This window comes from Humulus lupulus, chromosome 1 (genome assembly GCF_963169125.1).
Source record: "Humulus lupulus chromosome 1, drHumLupu1.1, whole genome shotgun sequence".
Lineage (NCBI taxonomy): Eukaryota > Viridiplantae > Streptophyta > Magnoliopsida > Rosales > Cannabaceae > Humulus > Humulus lupulus.
In genome coordinates this window covers 66,248,481-66,253,729 of record NC_084793.1, presented here as the reverse complement: position 1 = coordinate 66,253,729, position 5,249 = coordinate 66,248,481, and the positions used below count along the sequence as shown (strand labels likewise).

The window sequence follows — 5,249 nt, the reverse complement described above, 5'->3', positions numbered from 1 at the left end:
TATGCATAACACAACATAACATTCACAGATATTCACACATATATTAAAGGGAAATTACCGTACATACAGTCATTTTACTTTCTTTTTTTCATTTATACGGTATTTGTCTTTGTTTCCCATTTTTATATTTGTTTTCTTTTTAATTTTTATGTAAATAAATTTTTTTATTTCATTTTTACGATTTCAAAACTAATTCCCTAATACTTTTCTTCATCTTCTCCTCTTCTCTTCTCAGCATGCATAATCAGACCCAAATTTCCAAACCCTTGCTTCCACTTATCTGCAAATCCATACCCATTTTTTTTTCTTCATCTTATCATTTTCTCACCAAAACCAGACGGTGATTGCAACTCATTTTCTCAGCAAAACTCGATTGGATTTTTTCCAAATCATAGCTCCAAACCATAACGAACCCCGACTGGTTTTGGTCCAAATCGAAGCTCCAAAGTTGCTCCAAAATAAGAAATTGCTCTCAACTTTAAAAGCTGCTTTAGAAGAAAATCGCTTGGCCAGGTAACCCACTGCATTTATATTTTCTTTGTATGCTTCCTGAGATAGAGATTGCTACCCGTGTATTGAGTTTGATTTCTGCTTTTTTTCTCAAAATCACATTGTCTCTATAGTTTTGGAAATGAGTTTGATTGAATTTGGGTGTTAACTCGTACAAATTGGTTGATACATTTTGTCGAGCATTGTGTATACGATTTCTGTAGTAGACTCGTAGAAATTGGAACAGGGACTTTGACTAATGCTTTAATCACTACAAGTGCAAGTTGTGTGAGGAGTTTGAATTTTGAATGAACTTTTGTTGGTGCACTGGTCTTGCATCTTCAATAGTCTTAGATTTCTTGGTTTATTTTTATCTCTATAAGGATTTTTGCTGGAAATTTTCATTTTTATTGTTTATTTATTTCTAGGCTATACTCAGATTATTGAATAACGAAATAATAATTTACCCTATGAGCTCTAGGAGAAATTTGTTAAAGCCATTGTATTGGTATGTATAATCATGATCCCGAGAATTCTTTTTATTCAGAATAAAACATAAAATAAATTCAACATCCAGAATTATATACATACTAAATAAAAGACATGTGTTACTATGCTTTGAAAGGCTAGAAAGGAAGATCACTTCTAACAGTATGTAAAACTTGATGAAACCAAGAACTACAATACAACTGCAATCCACCAATAGAAAACCTGAACAACAATCTAGAAAACACTCTTCAGTGCAAAAGTTAAATTGAGATGTTCTTTGAATTTCACTGCTATCTGAAAAACAATGCATTTGTTTTATATCCCTTTTCTTTCAATGTTATGAAAAAGCATAATTGATAACTCTACAAAATAGAGTTATTTTACCACTTTTTTTGTGCTAATTGTTACTTAATTCTTGAGTTTTTAATTGATTTATTAAGTTTTTAAGTAATTTTGAATTTATTAGGTTTATTTTAATTTTATATATTTTTGTGTATTTTTATAGTTATATTATTGTAAAATGTTATAGTTTAATTATTTAAAATTAATATTGTTAAGTTAGGAGTAAAAAGATGCAATTTTGAGCTTAAATGTTTAAAGTAAATTAAGTTTTAATTAATATTTTCATGGAACTTTTTTTGTATATTTTATTATTGAAAATATTTAGTTTTAATTTAATTTTTTTTTTTTTTTGTAGAGAACTTGTTGCATTTTTTTGCTCTTGAAAAAAGCAAGAAAAATGAAGGAAAATTGACATTTTTTAGATAAAAGAAAGGAAAAATGGTATTATGGAAATACCACAAGCAGCTCCTAGCCCAAGCCAGTTTGGCCCACTCCTGGCACCTCACCCAGCCAGCCATTCGAGGCCCCATTCAACTTCTCCTTCAGCTGATGCCACCAAATGCCTCTTCCAGCCGTTGGCCCAGGCCCACGCCCATCACCTTCCCTCCCTGCACCTGCCAACGTCCAGCTGCCTTAGCAGCTAGCCATCACGCCAGCCTCCTACTAGACCAGGCCCAACACGCCCCATGTCCAAGCCTCTCATCCAGCCAGCTGTAGAAGCCCATCCGCCTGGCTATTTCCCAGCTGCCACCAGCCATCTTCCCACTCTATTTGGAAAATCCTATCTTTTTAGAAATAATTTGTGCTTAAAATTATAAATATATTTGGAAAATAATAGTTTGATTTATTTTAACTATCACTAAAACTTGAGAATCAATATACTAATAAATATTACTAAACTTACATTTTGTGGATTCTAGTTTCTTAATAATATATATTTCATTTTACCACTTATTTTAAAATCCTTATTGAGTTATTTTCATTCTCTTAAATAGCTTTATTTTAAATCTTTTATTTTATATTCATGACATTAAACCTCATCAATCTTTGGAGCTAGGTTAGAATTTATTAGTTTTGATTTAAAATAGTTTTCTTTTTTATTTTAGACAACTCCTTTGGGTTTGATCTCGTGCTTACATGAACACTATAATCCATATACGATTCGTGCGCTTGCGAGTATAAATTTTTAAAATATACCCGTTTTGGGTCCATCAAGTTTTTGGCGCCGTTGCAGGGGAGTTGCAAGAAAGGAAACGAAATTTATCTCAAGGTTAGTGAATTCTTCTACTAGTTATTCTACTTTTTGCACTTAAAAAGAAAAGAGAAAAAAAACTATAGATACAAATATATATATTTAAAACTATAAAAAAAAACTAAAAAAGAAGAGATAAAAAGAAAATTTGGGACAGTTCTACCACCCATAAAAAAAAACACTTACTTATATTTCTATATTTATTGTTTTTTTAGTTGACGGCACTTGTGCCTCCTATCTATCTTTTTAATTTTTATAGTTGACGGTACTTGTGCCTCCTAATTTTGTTATAGTTTTATTCCTTGTATTTCTTTGTTAGTTGATGGCACTTGTGCCTCCTAACCTTTGTTGTAACTTTCTTTATTTATATTGTTGTAGTTTTTATTTTATTTTATTTTTGCAAATTACTAGTTGACGGCAATTTTTCCTCCTAATTTTTACCTTAATTTTGCTATGGTTGATGGCATGTTATGCCTCCCTACTCTTGCCTAAATTTTAGTCTTATTTAATTTTTGCCTTATTTTTCTGTCTTTCATCATATTTTAGTGTAATTGTGAAAAATACTTGAAAAAAAAAAAGAAGAGAAAAACCTAAATCTTGTCCTTTCACCATAAGCAATTTTTTCTTAATAGAAATTTGAACAAAATTCTCAATCCGCCTCTACTAATTAACCTCGGGGAGTTGTTAGTAGTGCGCAAGTAAGTGGAATCAAATAGGCCTGGGGACAAGTAAACCATAAGAATTATATTGTTGTGAAATCTCTAAAAATCCTAATTATGCTTTGTGGTTGCGGTTTTAACTGATCTTCCACATCAGAAAATTCTTTGTTTGAGATTATCTCTATTGCTTTATGAAAATTGTATGCATCATTGGGAACGTAACTCTAAAAATCGATTAGTAAAAAGATGTCTATCTTTGTTTGAAATTGAAAATGTTAGTAAGAATTTGAGCATCATTGAACAAATTGCTACTCCTGTTGATGAAAATGTTATGCCTGAAAAAACTTTGCTTGAATATTTTTCACCTATTTCATCTAATGTTCCTTCATGCATTGTTTTTCCTACAACTTCTGCTACTCATTTTGAGCTTAAACCAGCAATCATTCAATTGTTGTCATATTTTTATGGGTTAGATAAAGAGGATCCTTACATGCATGTCAAAGATTTCTCATAAATTTGCTCAACATTTAAATTTCAAAAAATTTCTGATGAGTCGGTCAAACTAAGATTGTTCCCTTTTTCATTAAAAGACAAATCAAAAACTTGGTTAAATTCCCTTCCCACGGGGTCTATAACTACATGAGATCAATTTTATAATAAATTATTGCTGAAATTTTTTCCTATGTCTAAAACTAATAGTCTAAGGAGAGAAATCTCTGAGTTTTTTCAAAAAGATAATAAAGAGTTTTATGAATGTTGGGAAAGATTTAAAGATTTATTATTAAAATATCCTCATCATGGTTTTGAAAAATGGAGACTGGTGAAATATTTTTATGATGGTTTGATTCCCTCTAATCGTCAAATGATTCAATCTATGCATACTATAAATTTTTTAAAATTTCAACGACAAGAGGCTTAGGATACCCTTGAAGATTTGTCTGTCAATTCACAACAATTGAATTATTTTGATCCTAAGTCTAGGTCAACTAATTCACCAAAAAGAGGAGGAAGGTGTGAAGTAAAAGATGAATTAGACTTAAGAACATCCTTAGACAAATTAGCGAAAAAAGTAAAAGCTTTAGCCATAAGCCAAACTATAAATTCTCCAATACAACCAAGAAAAGATGTTTGTTCTATATGTTCTAGTCCTTTCCATAATGCCCAATCATGTCCTTCCTACCAAGAAGCCTTTTTTGAGGAGGCCAATGCTCTTCATTCTTATGGGAAACAAAATGATAGCCCATTTTCATCCACCTACAATCCAAATTGGAGAAACCATCCAATCTTTTCATGGAGACAAAACCAACCCCAAATGACTCAAGGGCACCAATACAACACACAAAACCAAGCTCATGCCCCACAAAATCAACCATATCCTCAACAAAGAAAACCTTCCATAGAAGATACTTTGCAACAATTTATGCAATCCACTCAACAAAACCTACAAAATTAGTCTCAATCAATTACCAAACTTGAGACACAAGTAGGACAACTCGCCACTGCTTTAGCTGATAGAGAAAAAGGAACATTCCCTAATCAACCTATCCCTAATCCAAAAGGTCAATATGAGATAGGAAAGTCTAGTCATAATGGAGAAGTCAAATCAATTTCAACTCTTAGGTCTGGAAAGAACGTTGTTAAACCCGATTACATACCCGAGGTTGAAAACGAAAAGAAAAAGAAAAGAGTCAGCCTTCTAGTTCTCATGCCAATGACTCTTCAAACAAGGAAACTCCAATCCATCCTTGCATTCCAAAATCCCCATTCCCACAAAGATTACCTTCCAATTAAAAAAGGCAGCCAATATAATGACATCCTAGAAGTTTTTAAACAAGTTAGTATCAATATCCCTTTCTTAGATGCCATTAAACAAATTCCTGCCTACTCTAAATTTTTAAAGGATTTTTGTACTGTTAAAAGAAACACTAATGTTCCTAAAAAGGTGTTTTTAACTGAACAAGCTAGTTCCATTATTCAATATAAGAGTCTTGTTAAATATAAAGATCCTGGGTGTCCCA

General features: G+C 31.6%; 1 non-coding gene across 1 annotated transcript; it reads right to left on the bottom strand.

Annotated features, from left to right (window-relative positions):
• Positions 1-3,928: 3,928 nt before the first annotated feature.
• Positions 3,929-4,035, bottom strand: LOC133813642 (small nucleolar RNA R71). The gene has a single exon (XR_009884649.1). It is a non-coding gene; the product is annotated as a small nucleolar RNA R71 (small nucleolar RNA).
• Between the last annotated feature and the right edge of the window lie 1,214 nt (positions 4,036-5,249).